Raw genomic sequence first — 19,676 nt, 5'->3', positions numbered from 1 at the left:
ATCCTAGGAAAAAAATAAATGGAGCCAACTGACTGAGAGCCTAAGCCAAGGCTGACCTCAGGGAAAGGAAGGTGAAGTCGCTCAGTTGTGTCCAACTCTTTGTGACCCCGTGGACTGTAGCCCTACCAGGCTTCTCCATCCATCGGATTCTCCAGGCAAGAATACTGGAGTGGGTTACCATTTCCTTCTCCAGGGGATCTTCCTGACCCAGGGATCGAACCCAGGTCTACTCGCATTGGAGGCAGCCTCTTTAACCTCTGAGCCACCAGGGAAGCCCAGATTATGTTAGTTTAAGGGAGAGGGAAAGGATTATTCCAAGTAGTTTATAGGAATAGAAGAGGCAAAGAAAGAGAGAAAAGATCCTGTGAAAACTATCTAGAGTGGATTCAGAATGGTTGGCATACACTAGAACAGGTAAGCAAACATCCCCTAAAAATCTATTTGAAAAAAGGGCCCAGTGAAAGGAGGGAAGAACTTCAAAAAACCTACTACACATGATATCTGAATCATTGTTATCCATACCTGGACTTTGCTGTCATGGAAAGCACAATTTACAGAGGCACACCAGATGATACAATCATCCTTTCTTTGTTTATATTTGGTTTATGCAAAAACAAACAAACTTTCAAGAAGTCACTGGTTTGCATTTGCCTTACATACTGTCCTTTCATCGACCCTTTTATACTCATCCATGCCCACTGTAAATTTTCCTCTAAATTTATCCTTACTCAAGAATTAAACAACCTTAAGTCCATGACTCCTACCTGTAAAACAGTTCTGTGTTTTCAAAACCATTTCACATAACATTACTGTCTCACACAGTCATTCTAAAAGTTGCAACTTTCACATCATCAAAATTTTATAAATCTTTCTGATCTTAAAATTATGTAGACAACTTTTATTAAGTGTAAAGCAATACCCTATGCTTTTTTATATGTGTAACACTTCAACAACCCTCTAAAATAGTTTTTTTTTTTTTTTTCTGTGTGGTAACAAGTGAATTTTATTTTTTGGTGGTTTTAAAAATAACTTTCAAGTTTTCTTTTTTTTTTTTAACTTAAGTATTGTTGAGTTACAAGATTATGTTAGTTTCAGGTATACAACATACTGATTCAATGTTTTATAGATTACATACCATACAAATTATTATGAAATATTTACCATATTCCCTAGGCTGTACATTCTATCCCTTATTTATTTTATAACAGTAGTTTATATCTCTTAATCCTTTTCATCTATTTTGCCCTTCTGACCAAATGAAAATCTCATTTCTAATTCACATTTTAAATCAGAAAAATGAGGACATGGAGTTTAACTTACTTGAAATTAGTTTTATTCTTCTATTGCTCCACTCCCTCTACTTGTTTTGATTATAATTTCATCTCATTAGAATAATTCATTAATTTTGAGACTATTTAAAATTTTAGGAAATTAGTTATTTTTAACCAAGAGCATGGAACATCTTTTCATTTGTTAGATTTCCTTTTATCACTGTTGTCTTATTTTAATATTTTTCTTCCAGTTTTATTGAGATATAATTGATATATAACACTATATAAGTTAGCTGTACAGCATAATGATTTGACTTATCCACATCATTAAATTATTATCATGATAAGTTTAGTGAGTGTTCATCTACTCATATAGATAAAACATTAAAGAAATAGGAAAAAAAAAAAAATACTTTTCTCCGTGATAAGAACTCCTAGCATTTACTCTCTTAACAACTGTCATGAATAATTACAGCAATATCAATTAAACTAATCATGTTGTACATTACCATCCCTAGTCCTTTTCTATCTTATAACTGGAAGTTTGTATTTTTTTAATATAAATTTATATATTTTAATTGGAGGTTAATTACTTTACAATATTGTATTGGTTTTGCCATACATCAACATGAATCCACCACAGGTATACACATGTTCCCCATTTTTGACCACTTCATCCAATTACCCTTGCCCCCAGTGCCCACCTCTGGTAACAAGTCTAAGCTCCTTTTTGATGAGTTTCTTTGCTTGTTTTAAAATTCTGCATAAAACTGACTTAAACACTATGTTAGTTCCTGGTATACAATATAGTGATTCAGTATTTCTAGATATTTAATAATGAATTTTTTTTGGTAATGACTGTATGAGGTCTTAATGTTTAGTTTGAACTAGTCTCAGAATTACATTGGGGAGATTTTCATCTTTTACAGGCTGTAATTTTTGAATAACATTAGACTTAACCACTCTCTAAAGGTCAGTAGGTAATTCTGAAAGGTTTTCCTTGGGCTATTTTAAAATAGTAAAACTTTAATCACCTTTTCAATATCTCTAGAGGGTTATCCAAAAATTTTTCATATTCTTAGATGAGTTTGGTTTCCCAGGAAAGGAGCCTCTTAGAAGTCCTCTTCGACTTAAAATTTGTTGTCAATATCTTGTACACAGTATTCTCTTAAAATGTTTAGAACTTCATGCACATCAGTTATTGCTCTATTTTTAATCTTTGATAATATGTTATTTCCAATTCTAATCAAATTTGCAAGGAATAAAAGGTATTTAACTTTTTAAGGAAATATATTTTGGATGTATTTTCTATGTGTTTTAACTTCATTGATTTTAGCTATGCTAACTTGTCTTAACATTATTTTTTTCTAAGATCTTATACTGAATGACTAGTTACTTCATGTTTAATTTTTCTTTCAGTATGATCTTGTCTCTTAGCTGCTTTAATCTTTTTATCCTGTCAATATGAATTACATTATAAGCAATTTCTTTATTATCATTTTCCAGTTTATGAATTCACATTATGATTGTGTCCTGTGGAGACTATATCTTGTTTGTTGCATGATTTATTTTCATGAACCTTAATTTCCATGGCTATTTTCTATACAAATAAGATTTTATTAATGAGTCATTTTTAAAGAAAAGTGTTGCCTTCCTCTATTTCTTTAAACAATTTCAACACACATGTTTTTTTAATTTAATTTTAGATTTTTCTATATTGATTTTTTTACAAAAGGATTCATACTTTGATAATATTATTTTCCTCCTCTATGTTTTTGATGTTTTGAATATTGTCATGCTGAATTATTATGAGGGAGTTTTTTTTTAAATATTATTATTATTTGGGATTTTGTTTTTGTTTTTGTTTTCAAAATCTCTTAGTTTCTTTTACTGTCCCTCTATGGTCACCTCCCTCTTTCTGCATTTGTCTCTTCTTGGTTCTCCAGAACCAATTTTGTGTATAACAAAAATTCTTAAAATCTTTTTGGAATTACTTCCTCCAGGTGATCTGGAGTTATAACAATGAGGTCACTGTCTGTAATAAATATTGTTACTTGACACCACATTATCAGGCAGCAGGGGGAAACAAAGATCAGAAAGGCAGGGGCAGAGAATACTCTAGCTCTGTAGTTAAACAGGAGACCTACATGTAGCTCTTCAGCTTTCACTGGGCAATCTTTAACTTTCTTCATCTCGTAGAAAATAGAATTTCTTGCCTCCCAAGCATAATTCCACAGAGCCTATCATATTGACTTCCTGTCCCATTTTTTACATGAAGAAATGTTAACTATTTATTTGATCTTTGCTGTCTTCTTTTTATCCGTTTTAATGTTTTGTGGCCATAGTTTATGTTTAGGGAAGATTATAGAAGTATGAGCTCATTATGTCACATCTACTGGAAGCTCTATCTTTTTTATTTTTGGAACAATTAAAACAGCAGAGAAATAATATATTTCTTGAAGCTTGGTAAACATGCTCAACTGTGCCCCTCTCAAAAAAAAAAAAAAAAAAAGAAAGAAAGAAAGAAAAAAGCACTATTGTCTAACTTCTGTCTTGGTGTTGGCAGCTATGACTATATTTAAATTTACTTTTACTTTCTAATCTTTCTAAAATTATACTTGAAATTTATTTTAGAATAAAACATTCTGCAATGCAGGAGTCTGCCTGCAATGTAGGAAATGTAGATTGGATCCCTGAATTGGGAAGATCCCCAAGAGAAGGAAATGGCAAACCACTCCAGTATACTTGCCTAGGAAATCCCATGAACAGAGGAGCCTGGCAGGCTATAGTCCATGAGGTCACAAGAGTCGGACACAACTTAGCAACTAAACCACCACAATTCATTTTATTTATATCTAGATTATATTGTTTTTCTTCATGCTATTTTTATAATTTAATTCTTCCACTGCTCTAACATTATTTGTTTTGATTTGGGAGAAATACATGTGCATATATGTGTATATGTATGTCTTTTCTTTTAATTCTTTCATATATGTATGATATACAACCTTTAGACTTAAATAATATATATATGCATATGTTAATAAAAAGTCAAACTTTGCAAATATACAAAGTGCTTCTGATCAAAATACAGTTCTTTTCTTTTCTGATAAAAAGTTAAATATGTAGTAAAATGATGTGTCTATACATACCTATGTCTTTGGGAAGAAGAAAATAAAACTTCAGTGCACCAGCCCCAAGCATCCAGTATCATGCATCGAACCTGGAATGGTGATTCATTTCATATATGATATTATACCTGTTTCAATCCCATTCTCCCAAATCATCCCACCCTTGCCCTCTCCCACAGAGTCCAAAAGACTGTTCTATACATCTGTGTCTCTGGTACGGGGAGGGAGGAGGGTGGAGGGTTCACGATGGGGAACACGTGTATACCTGTGGTGGATTCATGTTGATGTATGGCAAAACCAATATAATATTGTAAAGTAATTAACCTCCAATTAAAATAAATAAATTTATATAAAAAAAGAAAATAAACTTACAGAAAAGATAGAAGAGATAGGATATATTTAAAAACATATAAATATGGTTTACCCAGATTTACTTATTGTTATTATTTTCCTTATTTTACTTCATGTGCTTTATTAAATTCTGTGTGTGTGCACACATGCATTTAATTTCCTTTTTAATAATTTAGATTGAGCTTCATACATCATGGTTCTTAATTTAACTCTAAATTATAGCTCACCATGCATTTCCTAAGAATAGGGATATGTTATTACATAGTCAAGACAGTTATTAAAGAAAGTTTTGATATCATATTTTATCTAATCTAGTGTCCATTTTCTGATTTGTTCCTGTTGAACCAGTCATTTGCATCTTATCATATTCTTTTTTTTCATTCTGGTACAGATGATCTGATTTTGCATTGAATTGTCATGTCTTTTAAATCTCATTTAAATTGGAGGACAGCAACAGCCTTTTTGTAATTTTCTTTTTTTTCCAGTGGCAGTTTTGTGGAAAATTTATTTAAAAAAAAAACAAAAAAACAAACTTATCATCTGGGTTTTGTTTGACATTTTCTATGATTAGATTCAGGTTATGGATTCCTAAAAAAAGTTCTACACAAGTGAAATGATGTTGTATCTGAACATATGATATTCAATTATCCCTCATTGGTGATATTAATTCTGTTTATATAGCCACAATCTTATTCAATTTCTTTACTGGATACTTGCTTATACTTACTGCATAGGATCAAGCAAATAACTTATCCTTCCTGAAATATTTCCCAAACAAAAGCCTTTCCTTCTCTACCATGTTTATTTTGACATCATCTATTATTTTTAATTAAGTGAATGATATTGGCATTGATAAAGATACATTGATTTATTTGTATTTATAATTTTTTATAATTTATTTTTGGGCCAAATGTTTCTGATATTCAAGTTGTCTAACGTATTGCAGAATTGCACTCATCTCACACACTAGCAATGGCCCCACTCCAATACTCTTACCTGTGAAATCCCATGGATGGAGGAGCCTAGTAGGCTACAGTCCATGGGGTCGCTAAGAGTCAGACACGACTGAGCGACTTCTCTTTCACAATTCACTTTCATGCATTGGAGAAGGAAATGGCAACTCACTCCAGTGTTCTTGCATGGAGAATCCCAAGGACAGAGGAGCCTAATGGGCTGCTGTCTATGGGATCGCACAGAGTCGGACACGACTGACCAGACTCAGTAGCAGTAGCAGCAGCAGCAGCAGCAGCAGCTCACGCTAGCAAAGTAATGCTCAAAATTCTCCAAGCCAGGCCTCAGCAATACATGAACCGTGAACTTTCAGATGTTCAAGCTGCTTTTAGAAAAAGCAGAGGAACCAGAGATCAAATTGCCAACATGCTCTGGATCATCAAAAAAGCAAGAGAGTTCCAGAAAAACATCTATTTCTGCTTTATTGACTATGCCAAAGCCTTTGACTGCATGGAGCACAATAAACTGTGGAGAATTCTCAAAGAGATGGGAATATCAGACCACCTGACCTGCCTCTTGAGAAATCTGTATTGCAGGTCAGGAAGCAACACTTAGAATTGGACATGGAACAACAGACTGGTTCCAAATAGGAAAAGGAGTACCTCAAGGCTGTATATTGTCACCCTGCTTATTTAACTTATATGCAGAGCACATCATGAGAAACACTGGGCTGGAGGAAGCACAAGCTGTAATCAAGATTGCCAGGATAAATATCAGTCACCTCAGATATGCAGATGACACCACCCTTATGGCAGAAAGTGAAAAGGAACTAAAAAGCCTCTTGATGAAAGTGAAAGAGGAGAGTGAAAAAGTTGGCTTAAAGCTCAACATTCAGAAAACTAAGATCATGGCATCTGGTCCCATCACTTCATGGGAAATAGATAGGGAAACAGTGGAAACAGTGTCAGACTTTAATTTTCTGGTCTCCAAAATCACTGCAGATGGTGACTGCAGCTGTGAAATTAAAAGATGCTCACTCCTTGGAAGAAAAGTTATGACCAACCTAGATAGTGTATTGAAAAGCAGAGACATTACTTTGCCAACAAAGGTCCGCCTAGTTGAGGCTATGATTTTTCCAGTGGTCATGTATGGATGTGAGAGTTGGACTACAAAGAAATCTGAGCACTGAAGAATTGATGCTTTTGAACTGTGGTGTTGGAGAAGACTCTTGAGAGTCCCTTGGACTGCAAGGAGATCCAGCCAGTCCATCCGAAAGGTGTCCTGGGTGTTCATTGGAAGGACTGATGCTGAAGCTGAAACTCCAATACTTTGGCCACCTCATGCGAAGAGTTGACTCATAGGAAAAGATCCTGATGCTGGGAGGGATTGGGGGCAGGAGGAGAAGGGGACGACAGAGGATAAGATGGCTGCATGGCATCACCGACTCAATGGACATGAGTTTGGGTTAACTCCAGGAGTTGATGATGGACAGGGAGGCCTGGCGTGCTGCAATTCATGGCGTTGCAAAGAGTGGGACGTGACTGAGTGAATGAACTGAACTGAATATTTGGCTAAAGAGAAGCTAGTTAATTGTTTATGATTTGCACTATTATTTAAAACTAAGAATTATTACACATTCATTTTAACTTTCAAAAACATCTAACCAAGTGACTTTATTGTTAGATAGCTCAATCCATGTCACAACCTTTAATAGCAATCATCATGATCAAAATAAAGCTTTCAAGTATATATGTTCATTGTCCATAAGTACACAGTGAAAATGAAAGTGAAAGTGAAGTCACTCAGTCGTGTCCGACTCTTTGTGACCCCATAGACTGTAGCCTACCAGGCTCCTCTGTCCATGGGATTTTCCAGGCAATAGTACTGGAGTGTATTGCCATTTCCGTCTCCAGGGGATCTTCATGACCCAGGGACCAAACCCAGGTTTCCCGCATTGTAAACAGACGCTTTACCATCTAAGCCACCAGGGAACTCCAATAAGTACATAGCAGAACACTAAAATTCACCCACATAGTCTAACATTTCCAAGACAGAAAACAATGTATTCATATTTCAAAATGCTATTTTAAAAAGTGTTCAAAAAATGTCAATATTCTGCAATTTTCTTCTTATTCTGCTGCTGCTACTGCTAAGTCACTTCAGTCGTGTCCGACTCTGTGCGACCCCATAGATGGCAGCCCAAAAGGCTCCCCTGTCCCTAGGATTCTCCAGGCAAGAACACTGGAGTAGGTTGCCATTTCCTTCTCCAATGCATGAAAGTGAAAAGTGAAAGTGAAGTCGCTCAGTTGTGTCCAACGCTCAGCGACCCCATGGACTGCAGCCTTCCAGGCTCCTCCGTCCATAGGATTTTCCAGGCAAGAGTACTGGAGTGGGGTGCCATCGCCTTCTGTGAATTCTAATGAGTGCCAATAAATATGTTTAGTAAAACAACTTTTTTAAAAAAGATAATCATCTATTAAATCATGCATGCATTGATATTTTAAAATTCTGATGTCAATATACGCATTCATAAATAATAATTCAAGTTATTAGACAATACCAAATAGAATAAACATCTCTTCAACTGCTGCTTTCCTATAATACTATTTCAATTCAGTTCAGTTCAGTTCAGTTCAGTCACTCAGTTGTTTCCGACTCTTTGCGACCCCATGAATCACAGTACGCCAGGCCTCCCTGTCCATCACCAACTCCTGGAGTTCCCTCAAACTCACGTCCATCAAGTTCGTGAGGCCATCCAGCCATCTCATCCTCTGTTGTCCCCTTCTCCTCCTGCCCCCAATTCCTCCCAGCATCAGGGTCTTTTCCAGTGAGTCAACTCTTCACATGAGGTGGCCAAAGTATTGGAGTTTCAGCTTCAGCATCAGTCCTTCCAACGAACATGCAGGACTAATCTCCTTTAGGAAGAACTGGTTGGATCTCCTTGCAGTTCAAGGAACTCTGAAGAGTCTTCTCCAACACCACAGTTCAAAAGTATCAGTTCTTCGGTGCTCAGCTTTGTTCACAGTTCAACTCTCACATCCATAATCCTATTTAAAAACACTCAAAAATTATTTTTTTGCAGAAATCCATAATATTTTCAACTTTGGGCTGAGAAAATATTGTCAAACAATGAAATCTTTGGATGCAATATGACTGAAGTTGGAAACTACGTCTCAATGTTCTTGATTGAGAATGCTCCTATTTATACAAGTCCATGTGATTTTCTTTCAAGGCTATGTAGATTGAAGTTAAAGTGATTATAAATATTGACTGAAATCTTTATATATATGTGGTTAAGAATAAGGCTGAAAAGAGAACTTCTTTTGGTTTGGTTTGGAAAGAAGCCAAGTCAGGGATATGTATACTAATGCATACAAAGGTAAACAGTATAGTTTAAAAGGTGTTATACACGGTCATCAGTGATATTGGTCAGTAATTTTCCTTTTTTGTAGTATCTTTGTCTGGGTTTTGATATCAGCATGATGATGGACTCATAAAATGACTGTGAAAGTTTTCTTTCATTTGCATTTCTTAGAAGTTTCAAAAGGATATATGTTAGATCTTCTCTAAATGTTTGATAAAATTCTCCTGTAAAACTATCAGGTCCCAGACTTTTGTTTGTTGGGAGATTTTTAGTGACAGTTTCAATTTCAGTGTTTGTAATTGGCCTGTTCATATTTTCTATTTCTTCCTGTTTCAGACTTTGGAAACTGTACCTTTCTAAGAATATGTCCATTTCTTCCAGTTTGTCCATTTTACTGGCATAAAGTTGCTCATAGAAGTCTTTTATGATCCTTGGTATTTCTATGAAGTCAGTTGTAACTTCTTTTTCATTTCCAATTTTATTGATTTGCGATCTCTCCATTATTTTCTTGATGAGTCTGGCTAAAGGTTTATCAAATTTGCTTATCTTTTCCAAGAACCAGCATTTAGTTTCATTGATCTTTGGAACTGTTTTCTATTGTGTAATTTATTTCTGCTCTCCTCTTTTTCTTTTCTTCTAATAACTTTAGGTTTTGCTTGTTCTTCTTCCTCTAGTTGATTTAGGTGTGAAAGTGAAAGTGAAGTCTCTCAGTCATGTCTGACCCTTTGTGACCTCATGGACTGTAGCCTACCAAGCTCCTCTATCCATGGGATTTTCCAGGCAAGAGTACTGGAGTTGGGTTGCCATTTTCTTCTCCAGGAGATCTTCCCAACCCAGGAATTGAACCTGGGTCCCCCGCATGTAGGCAGATGCTTTACCATCTGAGGTGTAAGGTTAGGTTATTTGAGATTTTTCTTATTTCTTGAGGTAAGATTGTACTGCTATAAACTTCCCTCTTATAACTGATTTTGCTGCATCCTATACACAAAACTAAGCTCAAAATGGATTAAAGACCTAAATGTGAGACCAGACACTGTAAAACTCATAGAGGAAAACATAGGCAGAACAATATCTAAGATAAACCTCAGCAATACCTTTTTCAATTTGTCTGCCAGAATAATGGAAATAAAAACAAAAAATTTTTTTAAAGGACCTACTTAAATTCAAAAGGTTTTGCATAAGAAATAAAACAATAAACAAAACAAAAAGACAACCCACAGATTCGCAAATGATGTGACCTATAAAGGAGTAGTCTCCAAAATTTACAATGAGCTCATGATGCTTAACAGCAGCAAAATAAATGGCCTGCTTAAAAAATGGGCAGAAGACATAAACAGATATCTCTATAAAGAAGACACAGATCAGCAACAGGCACATGAAAGGATGTTCAACGTCACTAATTATTAGAGAAATGAAAAATAAAACTACAATGACATGCCAGCCAGAATATTTCTGTTGTTCAGTTGCTCAGTCCAAGTCTTTGCAACCCCATGGACTGCCACATGTCAGGCTTTTCTGTCCTTCACTATCTCCTGGAGCTTGCTCAAACTCATGTCCATTGAGTCAGTGATACCACCCAACTGTTTCATCATCTTTCACCCCCTTTTCCTTCTGCCCTCAATGTTTTCCCAGCATAGGGTCTTTTCCAATGAGTCATCTTTTCACATTAGGTGGCTAAGGTGGCTATCACCAAAAAACCCACAATCAATGGTGAACAGCAAATGGAGAGAAGGGAACTCTCCTATACTGTTGGTGGGAATGTAGATTGGCACAGCCACTATGGAGAACAGTATGGAGGTTCCTTAAGAAACTAAATTAGAGCTACCATATGCCCGTCTTCCCAGGTGGTTCAGTAGTAAAGAATTCATCTGCCAATTCAAGAGATGCAGGAGACATGAGTTCAATCCCTGGGTCAGTAAGATACCCTGGAGGAGGAAATGGCAACCCACTCCAGTATTATTGTCTGGGAAAATCCCATTGACAGAATAGCCTGGAGTGCTATAGTCCATGGGATCACAAAGAGTGGGACAAGACTGAGTTAATGAGCATGCATCACCCTGCAATTCCACTCCTGGACATATACCCGGAGAAAAACATGATCTGTAAAGATACTTGTACCCCAAGGTTCATTATAACACTATTTACAATACCCAAGAAATGGAAACAACCTAAATATCCACTGACAGAGTAATGGATAAAGAAGTGTACATATATACAGTGCATATATATACAATGCATGCATATACAGTGAAATATTACTGTATATATGTAATACAGTGTACATATATACAGTGGAATATTAGTCAACCATTGAAAAAGTGAAATAATGCCATTTGTAGCAACTTGGTGGACCTAGAGAGTGTCATACTGAGTGAAGTCAGACAATAAAGGAGAAATATCATATGACATCCCTTATATGTTGAATCTAGAAAGAAATGATACAAATGAACTTAATTACAAAACAGAAATAGATTCACAGGCTTCTAGAATGAGCTTATGGTTGCCAGGTGGAAAGGTGAGGGGAAGGGACAGTTCGGGGATTTGGGATGGACATGTATACACTGCAAACTTTAAGATGGATAACCAACAAGACCTACTGTATAGCATGAGGAATTCTGCTAATGTTATGTGGCAGCCTGGATGGGAGGGGAGTTTGGGGGAGAATGGATACATGTATATGTATGGCTGAGTCCCTTTGATGTTTACCTGAAACCATCACAACATTATTTGTTAACTGGCCCTGGGCCAGGAAGATACCATTGAGAAGGGAATGGAAATCCACTCCAGTATTCTTGCCTAGAGAAACCCATGGACAGAGGAGCCTAACGGCTACAATCTATGGAGTTGTAAAGCGTTAGACATGACTGAACAACTAACACACATACCCCAATACAAAATAAAAAGTTTTTTTTTTTTAAGGTGCTATGAATAATTATATTTATACAGTTATATAGGAGTTGAGAAAAGAAGTCTCACCAACTTATAACTTCATATCAGTAAGTGGATATGAAGACAAGACTGGAGGTAGAGGACTATCAAGACATTTCCAATCCAGATAAATATTATGGAAGGTGTGATATATGATTCAGGAAATATAGCAGGCTATTGGGACCAACATTCTTGCTGACAGCAACTTAAAGGATTAAAAAAATATCTCAAATACATAGATGAGGTGAAAATGTAGGAAACAGTTATCATGATATAAACTAAGGTGGTGAGTGAAGTGAAGGTGACTAAGGTAAAATGAAATTAAATATAAGACAGCAACGTCAGTTTTGATAAATTGTGTGAGGTACAGAAGAAACAGTGAATAACTCTAACTAGGAATCTACCCACTATTCTTTCAAAACACACATCCCAAGAGACTGGGAAAACAATTTCTTTATTGTTGAACAGAGCAAAGGAAAATACATTAGAGAAATTAAAGTCAAAATCTGGTATTTGCAGCCCTAATATTTGTACAGAGAGGATCCAATTAAGCCTCCAAGTCATATGCTTAAGTTAAAATGATATGTTACTAGATGTACCCTTATATTCTTGGCCCAATAAAGTAAATTCTCTCTGGAAAATAAATACCTTTATTCTGGGCCCCCCTGAAACACGGGCAATGGCTGGGAGGAGATACCCAGCGTCTGAGGCCGGGGATGGCGGCTAGGAGGAGCCACCCCGCGTCTGAGCTCGGGGGCAACAGCCGAGAGGAGCCACCTCACTTCCTAGGCCAGGGGCTGCGCCTGAGGCCAAGGCCGGCAGCAGGAAGGAGCAACCTCATGCCCGAGGCCAGGGCAGCGACCGGGAGCAGCAACCCCATGCCCAAGGCTAGGGGCAGCAGCCTGGAGGGGCAACCCCAAGTCCAAGGAGTGGGAGCTGTGTGGGCTCAGGAGGGCCTAGAGGAGCCATCCCACTTTGAAGGTCAGGAAGGGTGGCGGGAGGAGATACCCCTCATCCAAGGTGAGGAGCAGCGGCTATGCTTTGCTGGAGTAACCATGAAGAGATACTCCACACCCAAGATAAGATAAATTCAAGTAAGATGGTAGGTGTTGCAAGAGGGCATCAGAGAGCAGACACACTGAAACCATACTCACAGAAATCTAGTCAGTCTAATCAACTAGGGCCACAGCCTTGTCTAACTCAATGAAACTAAGCCATGCCTGTGGGGGAACCCAAGACAGGTGGGTCATGGTGGAGGGTCTGACAGACTGTGGTCCACTGGAGAAGGGAATGGCAAACCACTTTAGTATTCTTGCCTTGAAAATCCCATGAACAGTATGAATAGTTTGAAAAGGCAAAATGATAGGATACTGAAAGAGGTACTCCCCAGGTCAGTAGGTGCCCAATATGCTACTGGAGATCAGTGGAGAAATAACTCCAGAAAGAATGAAGGGTTGGAGCCAAAGCAAAAACAATACCCAGCTGTGGATGTCACTGGTGATAGAAGCAAGGTCCAATGCTGTAAAGAGCAATACTGCATAGGAACCTGGAATGTCAGGTCCATGAATCAAGGCAAATTGGAAGTGGTCAAACAGGAGATGGCAAGAGTGAACGTCGACATTCTAGGAATCAGTGAATTAAAATGGACTGGAATGGGTGAATTTAACTCAGATGACCATTATATCTACTACTGCGGGCAAGAATCCCTCAGAAGAAATGGAGTAGCCATCACGGTCAACAGAAGAGTCAGAAATGCAGTATTTGGATGCAATCTCAAAAACGACAGAATGATCTCTGTTCGTTTCGAAGTCAAACCATTCAATATCACAGTAATTCAAGTCTATGCCCCAACCAGTAACGCTGAAGAAGCTGAAGTTGAATGGTTCTATGAAGACCTACAAGACCTTTTAGAATTAACACCCAAAAAAGATGTCCTTTTCATTATAGGGGACTGGAATGCAAAAGTAGGAAGTCAGGAAACTCCTGGAGTAACAGGCAAATTTGGTCTTGGAATGCAGAATGAAGCAGGGCAAAGACTAATAGAGTTTTGCCAAGAAAATGCACTGGTCATAGCAAACACCCTCTTCCAACAACACAAGAGAAGACTCTACACATGGACATCAACAGATGGTCAACACCAAAATCAGATTGATTATATTCTCTGCAGCCAAAGATGGAGAAGCTCTATGCAGTCAAAAAAAAAAAAAAAAATAAAAGACCAGGAGCTGACTGTGGCTCAGATCATGAACTCCTTATTACCAAATTCAGACTGAAATTGAAGAAGACAGGGAAAACCGCTAGACCATTCAGGCATGACCTAAATCAAATCCCTTATGATTATACAGTGGAAGTGAAAAATAGATTTAAGGGTCTAGATCTGATACATAGAGTGCCTGATGAACTATGGAATGAGGTTTGTGACATTGTACAGGAGACAGGGATCAAGACCATCCCCATGGAAAAGAAATGCAAAAAAGCAAAATGGCTGTCTGAGGAGGCCTTACAAATAGCTGTGAAAAGAAGAGAGGTGAAAAACCAAGGAGAAAAGGAAAGATATAAGCATCTGAATGCAGAGTTTCAAAGAATAGCAAGGAGAGATAAGAAAGCCTTCTTCAGCGATCAATGCAAAGAAATAGAGGAAAAGAATAGAATGGGAAGGACTAGAGATCTCTTCAAGAAAATTAGAGATACCAAGGGAACATTTCTTGCAGAGATGGGCTCGATAAAGGACAGAAATGGTATGGACCTAACAGAAGCAGAACATATTAAGAAGAGATGGCAAGAATACACAGAAGAACTGTACAAAAAGGATCTTCATGACCTGGATAATCACGATGGTGTGATCACTCATCTAGAGCCAGACATCCTAAAATGTGAAGTCAAGTGGGCCTTAGAAAACATCACTACGAACAAAGCTAGTGGAGGTGATGGAATTCCAGTGGAGCTATTTCAAATCCTGAAAGATGATGCTGTCAAAGTGCTGCACTCAATATGCCAACAAATTTGGAAAACTCAGCAGTGGCCACAGGACTGAAAAAGGTCAGTTTTCATTCCAATTCCAAAGAAAGGTAATGCCAAAGAATGCTCAAACTACTGCACAATTGCACTCATCTCACACGCTAGTAAAGTAATACTCAAAATTTTCCAAGCCAGAAAATGTGATTTGCCTCATGCGAAGAGTTGACTCATTGAAGAAGACTCTGATGTTGGGAGAGAATGGGAGCAGGAGGAGAAGAGGACGACCAAGGATGAGATGGCTGGATGGCATCACTGACTCGATGGACGCGACTCTGAGTGAACTCCGGGATTTGGTGATGGACAGGGAGGACTGGCGTGCTGTGATTCATGGGGTCACAAAAAGTCGGACACGACTGAATTGAACTGATGATTGAAAAAAAAAAAAAATTCCATAAATGCATGAAGCATAACACCATAACAAAAATCAGCAGTAATAACAGATAACAGAAGCAGTGTGATATATTATTCAGAGATCTGAATTATTAGTCTCAGATTAACTACTAAAAATTTAGCACTATACTTAAAGAAATATGCTGACTTTCAAGAAATAGGACATTACTAAACTTTAGCTTACAGATGAGGCAAAGAAACAAACTGATTTTTTAGGACATTTAAACAACTAATGGAAGTTCAAACAAAATGTCTAAGTTTTAACATCAGAACAGACATAGCTAAGGAGAAAATTGGAAAAGTGGAAGAGAGGTCAGAATCAATTATCCATATAACAATGAGTGATAATTAGAAGTAAAATATGGAAAAAAGTTAACAAATAAGGAACATAAATTCTTTCAAATATATTGTTTTTAATATTGCAAAGGTTGATGGAGAGAGAGAATAGGCTGGAAGCAAAGCCTACAATAAAAATAAACAATGGCATTCTCTGATAATAAACTGTTTATTATAAGCACATAATTACTATAGAAAATTATAGTGAACACTCTAGATAGAAGGGAGATAATCACAGAAATAAGAAACTTAAAAAAAGAATTAATGTGATCTCAGATGGAAGGCATGGGATGCAAAAAGGATTAAAGAACAAAAATCTGGTAAACATGAAGAGTAATCTATCAATGGAAATGTTTGGAGTTAAAATATAGCATTGTTGATATACATCAGTTGAGTTCAGTTCAGTCGCTCAGTGGTGTCTGACTCTTTGCAACCCCAAGAATCGCAGCACGCCAAGCTTCCCTGTCCATCACCAACTCCCAAAGTTCACTCAGACTCACGTGCATCGAGTCAGGGATACCATCCAGCCATCTCATCCTCTGTCGTCCCCTTCTCCGCCTGCCGCCAGTCCCTCCCAGCATCAGAGTCTTTTCCAATGAGTCAACTCTTCGCATGAGGCAAATCACTTTTTTCTTGGTCCTTCCTTATGGCTCAGTCGTGTCCGACTCTTTGCGACCCCATGGACTGTAGCCTACCAGGCTCCTCCCTCCATGGGATTCTCCAGGCAAGAGTACTTGAGTGGGTTGCCATTTCCTTCTCCAGGGGATCTTCCTGATCCAGGGATCGAACCCAGGTCTCCCTCATTCCAGGCAGACACTTTAACCTCTGAGCCACGAGGGAAGCCCCTACTTTTCTTGGTAGTTAATATAAAATAAAACAGGTTATAAAAGTTTAAGCAAGGTTTTTAAATACTAATATTTACATACACTAATGAAAAAACTTGATCATGTCCTAAAAAATTTTGAATATCATCAACACTTATCATTAGTGTCCAGAAATATTTTAGAAGGCTGAAATCATATTTCAAAGAGTTCAGTTCAGTTCAGTTCAGTCACTCAGTCGTGTCTGACTCTCTGCGACCCCATGGACTGTGGCATGCCAAGCCTCCCTGTCCATCACCAACTCCTGGGGTTTACCCAAATTCATGTCCATTAGGTTCGTGATGCCATCCAACCATCTCATCCTTTGTTATCCTTCTCCACCTACCCTCAATCTTTCCGAGCATCAGCGTCTTTTCAAATGTCAGCTCTTTGCATCAGGTGGCCAAAGTATTGGAGTTTCAGCTTCAACATCAGTCCTTCCAATGAACACTCATGACTGATGTCCTCTAGAATGGACTGGTTGGATCTCCTTGCAGTCCAAGGGACTCTCAAGAGTCTTCTCCAACACCACAGTTCAAAAGCATCAATTCTTCAGTGCTCAGCTTTCTTTATAGTCCAACTCTCATATCCATACATGACCACTGGAAAAACCATAGCCTTGACTAGATGGACCTTTGTTGGTAAAGTAATGTCTCTGCTTTTCCATATGCTGTCTAGTTTGGTCATAACTTTCCTTCCAAGGAGTAAGCATCTTTAAATTTCATGGCTGCAATCACCATCTGCAGTGATTTTGGAGCTCAAAAACATAAAGTCAGCCACTGTTTCCCTATCTATTTGCCATGAAATGATGGGACCGGATGCCATGATCTTAGTTTTCTGAATGTTGAGCTTTACCAACTTTTTCACTCTCCTCCTTCACTTTCATCAGGTTCTTTTGGTCTTCTTCACTTTCTGCCATAAGGGTGGTATTATCTGCATATCTGAGGTTACTGATATTTCTCTCAGCAATCTTAGATTCCAGCTTGTGCTTCATCCAGGCCAGCGTTTCAATCAATCATATTAATTTTGGAAGACTGATAACATATTTAGTATAATTGATCCAAATTTTTATTTTTCAATCTTCATACATTACAAAACTTACATATCATGAAAGATATCTACTTTTAGTAATATTTGCTTTAAATTATATATTAACCTAGGTGGAATTGATGTATTTTTTTGAGATGTCCTTTATCAAGTGCTTTTCTTTCTGTTTTTATTCGCAAAGGCTTTTATGAGGCTTTCAACTCCTGCATTTATTTTCTATGATTTATATTTTTTGATCATAATTATATTTTTTTATCAAGATTTTATAAGATACTAACAAAAACCAGTACATAAATTCTTTCAGAATCTCTGGATCATTATATGTGTCTACAGTTGGCCCTCCATAGCTACAGGTTTCGCATCTCGGGAAACAGAGAGCAGGCTGTATGCATTTTACTATGCCTTTTTACATAGGAACTTGAGCATCTGTGGATTTTGCTAACTTTGGGGCTCCTAGAACAAATCCTCTGTGGATACCAAGGGAAAACTCTGTATTATTTTTCTTATAGCAATGCTATATGATATATAACTATCTATATATAACATATATACAATATATACAGATATATATATACACATATATTTATAAAACATACATATATTCCAGCTCAATCCTAGTTGTCTATTACACTTTTCACATTCAGTTCAGTTCAGTTCAGTCGCTCAGTCGTGTCCAACTCTTTGCGACCCCGTGAATCGCAGCACACCACGCCTCCCTGTCCATCACCAACTCCCGGAGTTCACTCAGATTCACGTCCATCGAGTCAGTGATACCATCCAGCCACCCCATCCTCTGTCGTCCCTTTCTCCTCCTGCCCCGAATCCCTTCCAGCATCAGAGTCTTTTTCAATGAGTCAACTCTTCGCATGAGGTGGCCAAAGTACTAGAGTTTCAGCTTTACCATCATTCCTTCCAAAGAAATCCCAGGGCTGATCTCCTTTAGAATGGACTGGTTGGATCTCCTTGCAGTCCAAGGGACTCTCAAGAGTCTTCTCCAACAGCACAGTTCAAACGCATCAATTCTTTGGCGCTCAGCTTTCTTCACAGTCCAATTCTCGCATCCATACATGATTACTGGAAAAACCATAGCCTTGACTAGACGGACCTTTGTTGGCAAAGTAATGTCTCTGCTTTTCAATATGCTATCTAGGTTGGTCATAACTTTTCTTCCAAGGAGTAAGCGTTTCTTAATTTCATGGCTGCAGTCACCATCTGCAGTGATTTTGGAGCTCAGGTTTACTTTATTGCTCATATTTTAATCTCGAGTGAAAAAATTTTTATCCTTAATAAATTCTTGTCATTAATAGTGAGTGAATAAAAAAGATGTTATTTTGATGCAATAATAGTTATTTTTTAAGAAATATAAATTTAATTTTTCTTTTTTCATCAATTTCACTGTTGTTTTAAAATTTTTCTATATGAATATTTTATACTCTCCATGATTAAAATTTTACTGCAGTTTAGAAATTATGTTGTATGTTTCTCCTTTTTACAATGTATTAGAATTTTTTATAACCATAAATGTATGTGACACCTTTTTATAAATGTTCTAGAACAAGTTGAACACTGCTTGAGGAATGAATTTTAAATGATGTATTATTACTGTTATTGCTGCTCTATAATTCACCTCATTCATTTTATTATTGAAATTTTGAATACTGAATCCCAGACCTCTATTGTTCCTCTTTCAGCTTCTCTTTGATTTCTATCAATTTTCAAAAATTTTAACATACTGATATGTGCTTTTATTATTTGTAGATATTTTTATCTTTAGACTTTTCATAAATTATTTACTTTATCAATTTCACTGAGCCTATTAAGAAATATATATTAAATGGAATGAGCATTATTAAAATATAATAATTTGCTTAATGCAACATGTAATAAGAAGGACAGAGTAGAACAGATCATAATAATTATGCCTGGTGTGCTGAGTACCTTCCCTGCCCTTGAGGTCTGCCGTCCACCTTGTCCTGAGTTTTGAGAAGCTGACAACTTGCACTATTCCGCTTCTTTCTCTAGGCCTCTG

Source organism: Budorcas taxicolor, chromosome 6 (assembly GCF_023091745.1).
Source record: "Budorcas taxicolor isolate Tak-1 chromosome 6, Takin1.1, whole genome shotgun sequence".
Lineage (NCBI taxonomy): Eukaryota > Metazoa > Chordata > Mammalia > Artiodactyla > Bovidae > Budorcas > Budorcas taxicolor.
Note: the sequence above shows the minus strand (reverse complement) of the source record.